Below are 18,069 nucleotides of genomic sequence, written 5' to 3'. Positions count from 1 at the left end.
ACAGAGAGAGGCAGATAGACGCCAGAGGAGGCAGCGCAGACCCAGGGAGACTAATGCTGGGCCAGGAAGGGCCCACGCATTTCCAGTGTTGGGGTAGAGCCACCCTCCAGCAGAAATCCGAATTCAGCCGGGGAGTAGCAGGATCAGTTGAGAAGGCTGACGTCAGAGCTCCAAGAGGCAAAGAGGCAGCGTAGTACTGACGTAGTGTCCTAGTGTGCTCCACGCAACTATTGCAAAGGGGCAACACAGTTGTAGCTGGGAATAACCAGTCTAGTTGCTGGAACGAAGATATTTTTCCAGGTGAAGTGAGGTAATCTCACTTAGGTTTCTGCTAGCATATTTTATCTCTGTAATTGGATAGCTGAGAGGGCATCTAGAGTTGTATTCAAAACTACTGCTTAATAATAGAAAACCCTCAGAGTTGTTGCACCGGTTTTCCGGCATTGGGTTTTTTAGTGGACGTTTGTCCAAAATAACGGTGTCCCTTGTGTATATGTCTCATTCTATTTTCAGTTCATGATCTATATGTATGTGTAGTCTGCAATAGTGTTTTTCATTGCCGTTTAATAATTAAATAACTTGTTGAATGTAAAAACAAGTAGGAGATGATAAACCAGTGATTGCAGTAGGATCTCTAATGTGTAGATTTAAAAATTTTCACATGGTATCAGAGCATTGCAGATCATAGGAGACTGAAGACACCAGCCGGGAGATTTAGAGAATTTGTTGCAGAGAGGTAGTTGTCCAGAGTGACAGCGTTGTTCCAAAGCCAGAGATGCAGAGGGAGAGTGACACAGTGCAAAAGAGGTGACGCAGAGGCTCACATAATGCTTACATCAGCATTCTGAATCAAGTGAGGGTGATGCAGTAGCTGGGAGGAGCCCACGCAGTAACTACATCAGCTGTCTAGGCCAACACAAAAGTAGAGTGGGGCAGATCAGGCTCACACAGAGCCACGTAATCTTTCTGGACTAGGAAGGAGTGACGCAGTGTCCAAGAGGAGCTGATCTAGCTCACGTAGTGATTGTGCAGAGCTAAAGGAGCTCAGATTCTTGAATTGTCGGCGCTGGGGGAGCAGAGCATATTCGATTTGAGGAGTTGGTGGGACGTTGTTGTTGTTGGTGCAGAACAATGTCTGTGGAAACAGAGTCAAGATAGAGGGAATCACTGCCTTGACAAATTGTGAAAATTTCTAAACTGAAATTCTATCACTGCAACAACTGATTTATTTCACCTACTTATTATTCTCAATAAGTTATTTACGAAATTCCTTCAGCAAATATTAAAATAAATTCTACTGCAGTTATCACACAATTACCCAGAAAAAAATATACATGCACAAGAATCAATCACATCGACACAGTTATTTTTGGACAATTGTCTTTGGAAAAACCAAATGCGGGAAAACCAATGTAGTAGATGAGGGCTTTATTAATCTTTAGCAGCGCTTGCTTTTACAAGGATTGATTTTACAAAGAAACTGAAAGAAAACACCTGAGACTTTCCCTCTGAGACCATCTGACACTTTAGAGACCTTGCTCCCACTTCTGCATCACATCTGTGTCACTCTGATTAACCCAGCATGGCTCTGAGTGGCTCTGTGTCCCTTTGCATCAACCTGCGTAGGCCCTGCGTCTCTCTTTTTGTGGTGTCTTCCACTGACCCTTCATCACCTCCTCCTCGATCACTGCTTGCTGTTAAAGCCCTCCTCTTCCTCCACCCTACAACTCCCTTTGAAATTGATCTCCTCTTCCTTGAGAATTGAATTTCGTTATGTTGGAAATACTGAGATGGGGGTGAATCAGTATTTCTTTTTCTCACTATTGTTTTACTAGTTAAAACATATATGTTCAGAACACAAAATGAACAGCAGGAATAAATGCTTTTATTAATATAACTGTGCAGTAAAATAAATACAATAAATAGAATATCACAATTGGTTCCCAAGCTCCAACTTGGACTTTGGTGAGGCTCCAACCTCCTGAGCACCAACTCTATTTTGCCAAGACACCAATCTTGGACTTAGGAGCACCAACTCCCAAGGACTTCAATCCTTTTTAATTCTGAGGCTCCAACCTCTTTGGTATACACTGGTGTGCTGCTGCACTCTTTTCAGCTTCCACTACTTCTGCTGCCCCCTTTTCTTCTGCTGCTTCCACTATCTCATGCTCAAGTTATGCCATCCACCAACAACCACCACAGTTCTCTGTTTTTGCTGCTTTTATATGCTCCATGCCCCTGTCCATTCGTTTCCTCTTACATGCTGGCTCTTTGGCTTCCTCCTCACTTGATCGCTTGACACTTCGGCTTCCATTCCTTTGCTTCTTCTTACAGGCTTTATCGGAGGCGTTTAATCACCCATCGGAAGCCACCACCCGAGCGTTTTAATCAACCATCGGAAGCCACCAACCGAGCCTTTTAATCAACCATCGGAAGCCACCACCCGAGCGTTTTAATCACGCATCGGAAGCCACCACCCGAGCGTTTTAATCACGCATCGGAAGCCACCACCCGAGCCTTTAATCAACCATCACCAAGCGCTTTAATCAACCATCACCGAGCGCTTTAATCGACCATCGGAAGCCACCTTTTATTCGGCGCTTTCTATCAATAATCAACCATCGGAAGCCACCACCCGAGCCATTAATCAACCATCACACAGGCTTTAATATATATCTTAACCCCGCGGCCATGTATCATATAATACACGGAAAACATTATAAACCCCCGCTCTAATTCAAATGCCGGACTTCAATTATTATGCACCCGCCTTTACAATTATCGGCGGGTCCGGATTTCGCAACCATAACAAAAACTCTTAAGGCCTGACCTCCGATGAGGAGCGGACCCGATGCTCTTTTAGACTCCCTTCTATACTGGTTTCGGATCCGTCATATCGGCGGATTCGTATCGGCGGGATTGTTATAACAGAACGGGTTTGCGGACCCGATCTCCCATTCAACCATCCTCTATATAATTTCGGCTCCGGACGATTTCGGCGATCGCTACCTCCGCTGCTCCGATGCGATACAAGAGTTCTGCGGACCCAATATGGTTTTACACTTCACTTGATAATAGTTTCGGCTCCGGATTTCGGAGCTTGCACCTTGAATAATTCCAACATTCTGGATGCAATATATTATAGACTGTTTTTAATAAGTCCATCGGGTCCATGCCTCTATCGCAATCAGCAGATTATAGCGCCATCCCTTATGACTTGCGATCACTGTGGATGCGATATGATATTAAGCCACAGTCTATATTCCCGTCGGGTCCGCAGCCTTATCGCAATCGGCGATCGGGAGAGTGTCATGCCTTTGTGTGTTGTTGCGATGGGCGGATGCGATATAGCATTCAACCATAACATAATTCTGCATCGGGTCATTATTATCGCAATCGGAGGTTTCAGTGGTGGCACATAGCTGAACCACCGATTAGCGATGTCGCCGATATATATATATATATATATATATATATATATGCCTTTATATATAAACTTCTCCGCCGATAGTGTGTTTGTAATATGTGCCCGCCGATAGTTGTGAATGCATATATATAAGATTATGAGTTCTGCTCCTCTTGGCATATATATGGCATATATATATGTGGCTCCTCCTATAGCTCCTCTTTGCTCCAATGTGGCTCCTCTGGCTTGGTCTGCTCCTCTTGGCTCCATTTGCTCCTCTTGGCTCCGATATGCTCTGTCTCCTCCTCTTGAATATTGCCATATTGACATCAATGACAATCTGTGTCCAACAATCTCCCCCTTTGTTATTGATGGCAATATTCTTCTGCTCTCTCCCCCTTTGACATCAATGGCAAAGGAATGCATACGAACTCCCCCTGTCAAGTTGCTCCCCCTGTCCTGCTGCATCTTTATGAATAGACTTGAGTGATGATAAAGAAATAACCCCCATCTTTTGTCGCAGGTGTTCGAATGCTTCCCGAGGAAGAGGTTTAGTGAAAATATCAGCGATCTTCTCCTTAGTACTTATATATTCCAGAGCGATGTTTTGTTCAGCTACTTGCTCACGGAGGAAATGATACTTGATTGGTATATGTTTGGTTCTTGAGTGCATCACTGGATTTTTACTGAGACTGATAGTACTAGTGTTATCACAATAAACAGTAATTGGTTGATCTGTACATATGTTTACATCCTTTAGCGCTTCCTTCATCCATAGTATCTGAGTACAACAGTCTGCTGCAGCAATATACTCGGCTTCGGTTGTGGATAATGATATGGATGACTGTTTTTTGCTGAGCCAGGATACCAAACAGTCTCCTAGGAAGAATGCATTTCCACTAGTACTTTTCCGATCATCTATATTTCCAACCCAATCAGCATCAGTGTATGCATTTACAGTCAATGTTGAACTCTTTGGGTACCAGAGACCAAAATCAGAAGTTCCCTTCAAATATCTGAGAAATCTTTTTACAGCTAATAAATGAGATTGTTTGGGAGCCAATTGAAATCTTCCCACCATTCCTACTGCTTGCATTATGTCAGGTCGTGTAGCTGTTAAGTATAGGAGGGCTCCAATCATTGACCTGTAATGAGTTGCATCTACTAGAGGGGAGTCATCATCTTTGCTCAGTTTGCAGTTTGTGGTCATGGGGGTGCTCATGGGTGCACAGTCCTCCATTCCATATTTTTTGAGCATGTCTTTTAGATATTTGGCTTGAGATATATACAATCCTGCTCTGGTTTGAGATACTTGAAGTCCAAGGAAGTGGGACAGTTCACCTATCATTGACATCTCAAATTCTTTTGCCATGCTTTGAGAAAATTCATGGCTCATTTCATCATTATTACTAGCAAAAATCAGATCATCGACATAAACAAGAGCAACTAGTAACTTACCTTGATCTGTCTTTATGTATAGATTGCTTCCAGCCACTCCCTTTTTGAAGCCTTGTTGTTGGAGATAGTTATCCAGTCTTGCATACCAAGCTATAGGAGCTTGTTTCAACCCATACAAAGCCTTTTTCAACTTACAGACTAGGTCCTTTCCTGTTGTCAGATCAAAGCCTTCTGGCTGCTCCATGTAGACTTCCTCCTTGAGTTCCCCATTTAGAAATGCTGATTTCACGTCCATTTGATAGATTTTGAATCCTTTCGAGCAAGCAAATGCTAAGAACATCCTGATAGCTTCCATACGGGCCACTGGTGCAAATGTCTCTTCAAAGTCAACTCCTTCAATTTGTGAATAGCCTTTGCAGACAAGTCTTGCCTTGTTTCTGATAACCTGTCCTTCCTCATTCATTTTATTTTTGAACACCCATTTGGTTCCTATTATGTTTTTGTCCTTTGGACGAGGTACCAGCTCCCATGTCTTGTTCTTCTCAATTTGGGACATTTCTTCTTCCATTGCTTTTACCCAATAAGGATCCTTACTTGCTTCTGTGAATGTTACTGGTTCTATCATAGATAGGAGGGCAATGGCTTTTCTCTTAGGTGAGGTGGTTATCCTTCTTCTGGTCTGCACACCTTCATCTTTATCGCCAATGATTTGTTCTTCTGGATGATATCTTTCTACATACTTCATCTTTGAAGGGGTATGAGGTGGTTCTCTTTCCTCTTCTTCTTCTTCATCATCTATCTCTTCTTCTTTAGGTTCTTCTTCTTCAATGAGAAAGTCATCTTCTTGTTCTTCAATTTCCTTTTCTGGAAGATCTTCGTCAACCTTAACATCGATGCTTTCCACTATTTTCTTCAGTCGAAAATTGTAGCACTTGTAAGCCTTTCTCCGTGGAGAGTATCCAAGAAATATCCCCTCATCAACCCGAGAATCAAATTTTCCAGGTGAACCATCATTTATTTTTATGAAGCACTTGCTTCCAAATATTTTGAAGTACTTCACCGAAGCAGGTCTTCCTTTCCATAGCTCATAAGGAGTTTTGTCACAATTTGGTCTTAATTGAGTCCGATTCAATGTATAGACAGTTGTCCCTACTGCTTCCCTCCAGAATTTAGGTTGTAGGTTTGCTGCTAATAGCATGGTTCTTGCCATTTCTTGGACAATTCGGTTTTGTCTTTCAACTACCCCATTTTGCTGAGGTGTTCTGGCAGCCGAGAATTCCCTTTTAATTCCATGAATATTGCAGAACTCACTGAACTCGTTTGATGTGAATTCTCCTCCTCTGTCTGTTCTGAGACACTTAATTTTTGAATCTTTTTCGTTTTCTATAGGGGCTTTTAGATTCTTAAAACACTCAAAAGTTTTAGATTTATACTTTATGAAATATATCCACATCATTCTAGTATAATCATCAACAAATAACACAAAGTACCTTTCTCCTTGGAGTGCTTGATTTCTAGTTGGCCCACACACATCAGCATGGATGATCTCCAAGGGCTTTGATGTATAGTGTTCCTTTGTCTTGTGGCTGGTTTTGGTCTGTTTTCCATGTTGACATGGACCACACACCGCTTGCTTTGGTTTGGACAACCTTGGGATGTCTTGTACAGCTTCGATTTTGTTGATATTGACCAGATTTTCGAAGCTGGTATGTCCAAGTCTCTTGTGCCACAACCAACTCTCATCTGCCTGACTCAAGTAGCATTTGTTCTCCTGAATCTTGTTCAGAACGTAAATATTGTCTGGTGTTCTTACACCTTTTGCCACAAGTTTCCCAGAGACAGAGTTCCTTATTTCACAGTCTTTGGTGCCGAAGACAACCTTGTGTCCTTGATCACAAATTTGGCTGACACTCAGAAGGTTGTGTTTGAGTCCGTCAACCAACAGAGCATCTTGAGCTTTTCCTTTTCCATTTATCAGAGTAATTGTTCCTCTTCCTGCAATTTTTCCAGTTCCGCTTCCAAAGGACACATTCCCTTCCTTTTTGCTCAGTGAGATAAATTTCCTTCTGTCTCCTGTCATGTGTCTGGAGCATCCACTATCCACAAACCACTGGTTTCCATTATTTTGCGCAAATAGAGCCAGGCCACATTTGTCCATTGCAGAGATCTTGCTACTCGTCTTTCTTCCTTTGAGTGGGCATTTTTGTTCATAGTGTCCATTATTGTAGCAAAAAGAGCAAGTCAGATCAAATTTAGTCAAGGGATCGAATGAATTGAAGGTTTTGATTTGTCCCTGTCTTTTGGGAGCATATGAGTTGATTACTCGGTCCTTTTGCATTGTCTTTTCACTTCTGCGAGCCATGCAGTGTCTAGCTTGGTGACCGAAGTTTTTACAGTGAAAACAGTGTCCAAGAAATATGGTTTTGAAGCAACCACGGTTTCTGAGAATTACTCCTCCCTCGTCCTTTGTATTTTTGATGGGCCCTTGGTGAAGTACAGGTTTGTATTTGATGTAGTGTCCATGATTCGACTCCACGTTCTTCTTTGGAATAACTCTTTCTTGATTCTTGGAATCTGGGATGCACTTTTGATAAGATACTTTTTCATCTTTTGGGTTGCAGGAAAGTGCATTGGCATAGCTTTTCGCACTATTCTTAGTGCTTGAGGATTCTCCCTTGAAACCTATTCCAAACTTATCATGTCGAGGTTTTTGATTTTTCATAATAGTATCAAGTATTTGAGAGCTTTTACAACCCTTTTTAATTTGCTCCAACTCCTTTCTCAGAGATACTACTATGGCCTCACGTTCTTCACAAGTCTCTTCTTTTTCCTTAAGCTTTGTTTCCAAGAGATCTTCTCTCCTTCTTATTTCCTCATTTTCCACTTTGAGAGAGATAATTTTGTTCCGTAGTTTCTCGTTCTCTTCAATGGCACTTATTAACAGTTCATCCACATTTCCTTCTTGCCCCGAGTCATCATCATCTGTGAGTGCCATGAATAATGCTTCTTGGCTTTCATCATGATCGCTTTCCTCATCTGATTTCTTTTTGATGACCATAAACTCATCCTCATCAGACTCATCTTGCTTGGAGAGAAGGTTTTTCTTATTGAACCCTTTCTTTTTGTATGTCATTCTTTTAGAATTTCTTTCATCATCACTGTCATGTTTATGAGGACATTTTGCTGCATAATGACCTATTTTACCACATTTAAAACAGATAAGAGGATACTTGCCTTTAAGCTTAGATCCTCTCTTCAGCTTTCGTACATATTGAGCCAATTCGGATTCCACATCTGACTCATCACTACAGTCATTCCTTTCTTTCCCTTTCTTTGACTTTGAGGCCTTGAATGCTGCATCTTTGGAGCTAGGTCCACCTTTCCTCATTTCATAGGTAGTGAGAATTCCATGGAGTTCATCCATTTTGAGGGTGTCAAGATCCTTTGATTCTTCTATAGCACTTATTTTGGAGTCAAATCTGTCTGGAAGGGACCTTAATACCTTTTGTACAATAGTACTTTCTTCAACCTTTTCGTCCAATCCTTTTAGGGAATTTACCACTTCGGCTACTCGGAGGAGGTATGCTACAATATCTTCTTCCTCTTCCATCTTCAAACTTTCAAATTGTCTTCTGTGAGTTTGAAGCTTTTCCTTTTTTACTTTTGAGTCTCCATCGTACAAGATAACTAGCTTCTCCCACATTTCTTTGGCAGAGTTACAGTGCATGATTTTTGTAAACTCGGAATCAGTGATTCCACTAGTGATGGAGTTCATGGCCTTTGCATTTGCAATGTAGGCTTTCCTCTCGTCTTGGTCTGTTGGAAGAGGAAGTCGCTTGGTATTCAGTTTGACAAAAATGCCAGACTTCAGGTCCAAGGGACATTAAATAGTAAGTCATTCTTTTCTTCCAAAAACCAAAGTTAGTGCCATCGAACAGAGGAGGTTTTCCTGATGCTTCATGATTTCTCATCATGGTTGTTGATCCTTCTTCAAGCTGTTAGGCTAGAATGAAGAAGCCTGCTCTGATACCAATTGTTGGAAATACTGAGAGGGGGGTGAATCAGTATTTCTTTTTCTCACTATTGTTTTACTAGTTAAAACATATATGTTCAGAACACAAAATGAACAGCAGGAATAAATGATTTTATTAATATAACTGTGCAGTAAAATAAATACAATAAATAGAATATCACAATTGGTTCCCAAGCTCCAACTTGGACTTTGGTGAGGCTCCAACCTCCTGAGCACCAACTCTATTTTGCCAAGACACCAATCTTGGACTTAGGAGCACCAACTCCCAAGGACTTCAATCCTTTTTAATTCTGAGGCTCCAATCTCTTTGGTATACACTGGTGTGCTGCTGCACTCTTTTCAGCTTCCACTGCTTCTGCTGCCCCCTTTTCTTCTGCTGCTTCCACTATCTCATGCTCAAGTTATGCCATACAACAACAACCACCGCAGTTCTCTGTTTTTTCTGCTTTTATATGCTCCATGCCCCTGTCCATTCGTTTCCTCTTACATGTTGGCTCTTTGGCTTCCTCCTCACTTGATCGCTTGACACTTCGGCTTCCATTCCTTTGCTTCTTCTTACAGGCTTTATCGGAGGCGTTTAATCACCCATCGGAAGCCACCACTCGAGTGTTTTAATCAACCATCGGAAGCCACCAACCGAGCCTTTTAATCAACCATCGGAAGCCACCACCCGAGCGTTTTAATCACGCATCGGAAGCCACCACCCGAGCGTTTTAATCACGCATCGGAAGCCACCACCCGAGCCTTTAATCAACCATCACCGAGCGCTTTAATCAACCATCACTGAGCGCTTTAATCGACCATCGGAAGCCACCTTTTATTCGGCGCTTTCTATCAATAATCAACCATCGGAAGCCACCACCCGAGCCATTAATCAACCATCACACAGGCTTTAATATATATCTTAACCCCGCGTCCATGTATCATATAATACACGGAAAACATTATAAACCTCCGCTCTAATTCAAATGCCGGACTTCAATTATTATGCACCCGCCTTTACAATTATCGGCGAGTCCGGATTTCGCAACCATAACAAAAACTCTTAAGGCCTGACCTCCGATGAGGAGCGGACCCGATGCTCTTTTAGACTCCCTTCTATACTGGTTTCGGATCCGTCATATCGACGGATTCGTATCGGCGGGATTGTTATAACAGAACGGGTTTGCGGACCCGATCTCCCATTCAACCATCCTCTATATAATTTCGGCTCCGGACGATTTCGGCGATCGCTACCTCCGCTGCTCCGATGCGATACAAGAGTTCTGCGGACCCGATATGGTTTTACACTTCACTTGATAATAGTTTCGGCTCCGGATTTCGGAGCTTGCACCTTGAACAGTTCCAACATTCTGGATGCGATATATTATAGACTGTTTTTAATAAGTCCATCGGGTCCATGCCTCTATCGCAATCGGCAGATTATAGCGCCATCCCTTATGACTTGCGATCACTGCGGATGCGATATGATATTAAGCCACAGTCTATATTCCCGTCGGGTCCGCAGCCTTATCGCAATCGGCGATCGGGAGAGTGTCATGCCTTTGTGTGTTGTTGTGATGGGCGGATGCGATATAGCATTCAACCATAACATAATTCTACATCGGGTCCGCATTATTATCGCAATCGGAGGTTTCAGTGGTGGCACATAGCTGAACCACCGATTAGCGATGTCGCCGATATATATATATATATATATATATATGCCTTTATATATAAACTTCTCGCCGATAGTGTGTTTGTAATATGTGCCCGCCGATAGTTGTGAATGCATATATATAAGAATTTTAACCGTCGATAATGTTAAAGCATGCATACATGGGTTTTACAAGCCCGATAACATATCCATATGAGTTCTGCTCCTCTTGGCATATATATGGCATATATATGTGGCTCCTCCTATAGCTCCTCTTTGCTCCAATGTGGCTCCTCTGGCTTGGTCTGCTCCTTTTGGCTCCATTTGCTCCTCTTGGCTCCGATATGCTCTGTCTCCTCCTCTTGAATATTGCCATATTGACATCAATGACAATCTGTGTCCAACACCTTAAGATATTGAGTATCTGCTGGTGTTTTTCCAAATGACCCTTAAGTCTTCTCTTATATTTTTCATACTAATGAGTCAACGACCGAGATTAAGTCCCTAATCAACGGCTAAGATTAAAACAGACTTGATCCTCGTCTCTTAGAAGCTTCTCATCCTTATCTTTATTAATACCCAATAATATTTTTATTTTCCTAAGTTTAGACTTAGGAACCTGTTGTCGCACAGATTGTCACGACAACGCTCAGACCGGGCGTTGTCACCCTGATCCCCGATCTCTCTGTTTAAGCCTGTCTCCTGCGGCTAAGGGAGGTAGACCCTATGGGAAAATGAATGACCAATTGAGGACCAGTTGGGTTGGGAGACACGAGGGGGAACAAGCACTTAATTGATTTCACTAAGTTAATAGACCAGTGCCTTATAGAGTTAATGACTGAATGATTATTTACCAAATGCTTGCAGAAATATGAGCTCATTAACAATCAAATAACTCATACAAAAGTTAACATTTTTCCAAATGCTAGATAATCGATAAATGCTCAATGGCTCAACAATACTCTAGAAAATAAAATTCGAAAAATTAAGTGCTTTAAACAACCATGTAATTTTAAGTGCTAACCAGAGATCAGATTCATATAGCTAATCTTTAAATGATCTTCTAAGCGTATTTAACCACATGAAAATGATAAATATTAGTCCCACATCAAAATTTTAGCCTCAGCAGAAAAGATATATTGCAAACACGACAAATCCTTGAGCCAACACTGAATCCGGCAAGATATTTAAAAAAAAAATAAAAAATTATCTATTTATTTATTTTTATTTTTTTAAGTTAAATGAAAAACTGATAACTCAAATCCTAAATCTAAATCTAAAAAATAAAGTAAAAATCTAAAACTTAAAAAAAAAAAACTTAAAAGGGACCTTTTATATATATATATTTTTAAAGTGAAACATAAAACAAAACTAAAAAAATAAAGATTAAACTATACTACACCTAAACCAAAAATATAACTGCTTTTATTAAGTTAGAAACTAAGTAAAAGGGAAAATTGAATATAAAACAAGACTAAAATCCTAAAGTCTAATAAAAATAAAAATAAAAAGGAACTTTTTATCTTTTATGATTTTTTTATTTTATTTGATTTTTTTTGATATTTTTTAAAGTAAAACTAAACTAAACTATAAATCTAAATTAAAAAATAACCCAAAGACCAACCTGTTAAATTTTTTTTTTTTTTAAATGAATTTTTTTAAAACAAAACTAACTAAATTAAAAGATTAAACTAAACTAAAAGACAAACTAAAAAAAACAAGGCTTAATTCTAATTCTAAACCTAACTAAAAAAATCAAATATTAAACTAATTTAAAGCTAAATCAGAAAATAAGAATTTTACCCTAGGCAAAACTAGAACATAGGTACCTACGTTAAAACTACACAATGGACCAAAATCGAAATATGCTTAACACTAACTTTAACTCATCGATTTTATTTTTTTTTGCTGCTTGATGTGTTTGCAGGTGAGAAGAACGTGGCTGTGAGTTGGAGATATGATGAAGACGCAGAGGATAACAGAGCCACGGATTGGGATGCAGGCTAGAGAAGTTTCGATGGCAGGGTTTGTATGATTTACGGGATGATGAGGAGCACGAATAACAGCAGATTGAGGGTAAGACGCAGATTGAGAAGGAGTTGGATTTGCAGCGTGCAAGTTGAGGAAGGATGCAGCGTATTTGAAGTGGAATGCACAGATAGACAATTGCGTGGTTCAATGGGAGAGTTGTTGCGTTTGGAGAAACGGATGGGAGATCAAGGGTTTCTAGAGCAGACAACGTTTGGGGACGCTGCCAACGGATGGCCAGTCGTTGGGAAAGATTGCGTACAGAGTTGTTGCGTTTGGAGAAACGGATGGGAGATCGAGGGTTTCTAAAGCAGACATCGTTTGGGGATGCTGTCAGCGGATGGCCAGTCGTTGGGAAAGCTTGCGTACAGGCATCAAGGAGAATTTGAATTTTTGTGCAGGTGGAAGGCGCTGCGGGCTGGAAAACAATGGCAACGTTGGGAAATGAACACTCAGGTTTGGACAGAATGGCGGCCAAAGGGAGAATGTGATTGCAGCAGCGTTGAAGAAATGAGACCGCTGCGTGAGGGACAAAACCCAAGGCAAAATAAGCCTGAAAATAATTCTGGGCAACAAAGAAAATCGCCGCTCAATGAAACCCCAAAAAATTCCAAATTAAATTGTCTCAGATTTATTTATGAAATCCGTGCAGACTTTTCTCCAGATAAAAATTTAAAACCCTGGATTGCAAAAACAATGCACCTGCGAAGGCTATTTTCTGGGGCCAGATCTGGCTTCACACACACAAAAATTTATTCTCAGACTTGCAACCTACAATGGGAAAAAACAAAAACCCAAAAAATATATATGCAAGGATCAAAACTAAAAAACTCTAAATCAGCTAAATAATTACAGTATTTACAGATTTGCGACTCTTAAACAACCATATTTGTCAATAATCCACAATAATATTTTTAGAATTTAAATTTAATGTGAGATACCTCAAAAAACCCTGCATGCATTCATAAAAATTTTAGATGATAAGACCGAGATTAAAACTAGCTGGGCTCTTTTAGAAAACACAGTCCGAGGGTTGGCTGGTTCAGCCAAGAACTTCCCCCAACACTCGGTAAACTCAAAACTAAGATTTCCTGCACAGCTTAAAATCAACTATTAACATAGAGGGAGAAAACAATAGTGAAACCCAGATCAAATGGAGATACCTGCCATTATATTTCAGAATCTAAACTATCATTGAAACCCCAAAGATCAGACAAGATACCTGTGCCCAAATCTATCTTCATCAAGCTATGTCAATCCTTGAAAATAAAATTATGCAGAAAAATAAATCATCTTACGACACTTTCAGAAGAGTAACATCATCAAGATTTTCAACCCCAAAGTCTTTCTTTATTGCACAAAAAAAAATGACTACAAGAGAGTTTTCTTTAACACCAGAGTCTCAGATCCAATCTGATCTCAAATGACCCCTAGCACCCTTATTTAAAGGAAAAAATTCCCAACAGCTAATTCAAGTGATCCATGTCAAAATGATCTCGACCATCGATGAGGATCAAGATATCTTTTAATCTCATCCGTCAAATTTTTAAATGCATTTTAATATATTAAAAATTGAAATTCTGCATTTATTTACTCAAAAAATTTGACTTATTATTATTTTATTATTTTTTAAAATTATTATTTTATTTTATTTTTTATTTTTTAATTATTTTTAAATGTTTTAAATTTTATTATTATTTTTATTTATTTTTAATTTTATATATTTTTTTATTTTTAAATAGATCCTCGAATTTAGCCTTTGGAAAAATCACCTAGGACTTGGGACTTATGGGGGTTTTAAAACATTTCCTAACCCTCAAGACAATTTACATCATGAATTTTACAATTTTACATCCGAAGGGGGAAAACCCATTTGACATAGACCCTCATGGACCATCCAGTTCTGCGACCGAATATAATCTAGTAGATCAACACACTACGATTCCCTTAAGATTTTAATGACAAAATTCATTCCGGATTTGGGGTTAGGCTGAAGGAAAACTCTGTCGATCATGGATCGGTGAGACAAAAAACCTTCCGGAACGTAGATTATCACTAGAAAATTAGGTCCACCTAGGCAATTTACATACATGACTCAGATCTGCTAAGATTATTTATAATTTACACATGCAGACTAGGTTTACAAAACAATATGATCGAACTGATGATGACAATCGAATGGCACGGACATGTCGATCTAGCGCTGCCCCTTTTGCGAAGAAAAAGGGGTGTACTGCTATGGGTAGTTAACACGTAGTGGTGAAAATTTGGCTCTACTTGGGGACACGTCACTGCACTGTAGGAATGTGAGAATCCAAAATCTAAATCCACACAACACACAACAAAACATAAGTAGCGTCCGTCCAAAAAATCATCATATAATATTAAGCACATGAAAGATATAAGCTCTTCATTTATTAACTATCTAGAAAAGTAAATCTAATCCTAAAACAAAAATGAAAATGCTGAAAAAACAAAGAGTAGGGTTAGAAATACAGAGGATGCCCCATGGCATCAGATGTGTTCAATATAGTGTATACTGAGCATTTCCCTACTTTCAGGCAAATCTGTTGGCTGCATGTCGGATGTGTCATGTCCAATTCTGCATATGGTAGGACTCTTTCCTATCCGAAAATCAAGCTGCTCCTGGCCGTCTGATGCATCAAATCTTCTTCTCATTTTCTTCCTCTTGCGCATTTTCTTCCTGATACGCTGTATCATTGATGATGTGGAACTTTCTGCTTCAAAGCTCTCAGATGAAGTATGTAAGATATGCGTGACATGTCTTTCTTCATTCTGCATCTGCCCTGTCAAGGATGATGGATCAATCTCACAAGTTCCATGAGTTATAACTTGATCTTCAATGGCTGGTGGATTAACCATGTGAGCATCAACCTGATTATTAATTTCTCTTTTATCCAGGTCACCTTCAATTATCCAATTTTCAATGGAACAAAGGACCTCATAGTATGATGGAGCTTGTTGTAACAGATAAGGCGGCTTCTGATCTATTGACATTCCCTCGTTTCTTTCATCCTTTGACCATTGTTGAATTTTATGAACCTGTATTTTAATGGCATTTATCTGACTAGAGTGTTCAACCTTCATAGCACTAATTTCCCTGGCATGGTTTTCTTCCATATCTTTTATTACTTTATCATTATTTTCCTTTATGGTCATCAAGTAATACTGCATAGAGTTTATCTCTTCCTTATGATTTGCTTGCATGGCAACCAACTGATTATTTTGATCGAACGTCATGATAGTCATTTCTTCATCCATAGTTAATAACTTGTTTTGCATAGAATTAATTTCCCTATCATGATTAGTTTTCATGGTCATTATATTTTCCTCTAAGCCTGATAACTTTCTTTGCATAAAACTAATTTTTGTGTCATGATTAATCTTCATGGCCTCAATTTCTTTAGCATGATGATTTTGCATGATCTCCATCTCCCTATACGTTTTTGCAGGTGGGTGCATAAAGTTCTCACATCATTGGCATAATTAGTTTGATTGATCTCCATATTTTTTACTAGCAGCATTAGTTCTTGTATAATTTGCCTTTGATCTTCCTTTTCATTGTCATTTGTCCCTGCGTTTCCACTATCATGAATTTGATCTGCAATGGTACAGGTGGATTGCACATTCTGATATGAAGAATTGTCTTGGAATCTTTCACTGACAGCTGGACCTTTTATAAGATTACTTTCATTCTGTTGCACAATTTTAGGGGCACAAGGCGAGCTATCTGGATAACCATATCCATCTTTAAAAGCATTGACAATGTCTTGTAAAGAAGTGAAAGAATCTTCAGGACAATTATTAAACCAATTCAAAGCATCACCCTCTAAAGAAAAGACAAAAAGACACATTTTGACATCTTCATGATTATACTAAGGGGGTCTACAATATATGATCATTATACGAGTAAACAAGCCTAAATGCCTTTTAACATCGACTGAATCACCACTTGAGAACAAAGGTAATTTAGAAATGGCCACTTCCAGAATATCATGGAGATCATCAGTAAAATGACATGGTTTAAACGAATAATCCATGATGAATAACGAGGGACCAAATGGATGATAGAACGAGATCTCTGCTCAAGAAAATTAATAAATGAAAGAAATGGAGTCGCCACTTGAACAATGAATCTAGTTCTAGGATCCAAAAGAAACCAACAAGAAGATATGAGGGAGGCTTCTTGTCTAGGAAAAAATAAATGAGAAGAAATGGAGTCGCCACCCAAACAAGAAACGAACTGAAGAGTAGTTGCTGATATGACGAAAGATAAGGCGATAAAAGATCCAAATGATAACCCAAAATGTTGAATCTGCCAGCTCAAATGAGAGATGAGAAAGATGAAAGAATGATGAGAAATGAGAAGATGAATGTCGTTGAAACGCCAGGGACAGAAAAACTCTATCCCCGGCAACGGCGCCAAAAAATGTTGTCGCATGGATTGTCACGACAACACTCAGACCGGGGGCTGTCACCCTGATCCCCGATCTCTCTGTTTAAGCCTGTCTCCCGCGGCTAAGGGGGGTAGACCCTATGGGAAAATGAATGACCAACTGAGGACCAGTTGGGTTGGGAGACACGAGGGGGAACAAGCACTTAATTGATTTTACTAAGTTAATAGACCAGTGCCTTATAGAGTTAATGACTGAATGATTATTTACCAAATGCTTGGAGAAATATGAGCTCATTAACAATCAAATAACTCAAACAAAAGTTAACCTTTTGCCAAATGCGAGATAATCGATAAATGCTCAATGGCTCAACAATACTCTAGCAAATAAAATTCGAAAAATTAAGTGCTTTAAACAACCACGTAATTTTAAGTGCTAACCAGAGATCAGATTCATATAGATAATCTTTAAATGATCTTCTAAGCGTATTTAACCACATGAAAATGATAAATATTAGTCCCACATCAAAATTTTAGCCTCAGCAGAAAAGATATATTGCAAACACGACAAATCCCTGAGCCAACACTGAATCCGGCAAGATATTTCAATTTTATTTTTTATTTTTTTTGAAGTTAAATGAAAAACTGATAACTCAAATCCTAAATCTAAATCTAAGAAAAAAAAAGAGTAAAAATTTAAAACTTACAAAAAAAACTTAAAAGGGATTTTTTTTTAATATATTTTTTTAAGTGAAACATAAAACAAAACTAAAAAAATAAAGATTAAACTATACTACACTTAAACAAAAAATATACCTGCTTTTATTAAGTTAGAAACTAAGTAAAAGAGAAAATCGAATATATATATATATATATATATATATATAATTATAAATTTTTTTTATGATTTTAAAATTCTAAATTTAAAACTAAACTAAAATCTAAACTATAGAACAAAATCTTAAATAAGAACTAATTTTTTTTTTTTAATCTAAATATAAAACAAGGCTAAAATCCTAAAGTCTAATAAAAATAAAAAAAGGAACTTTTTATCTTTTATGATTTTTTTTAATTTTTTTTATTTGATTTATTTGATATTTTTTAAAATAAAACTAAACTAAGCTATAAATCTAAATTAAAAAATAACCCAAAGA

Source organism: Pinus tabuliformis, chromosome 4_1 (genome assembly GCF_031772625.1).
Source record: "Pinus tabuliformis cultivar Carrire ecotype Pingquan chromosome 4_1, CPIR1, whole genome shotgun sequence".
Taxonomy (NCBI): Eukaryota; Viridiplantae; Streptophyta; class Pinopsida; order Pinales; family Pinaceae; genus Pinus; species Pinus tabuliformis.
This window is presented reverse-complemented; position numbering follows the sequence as displayed.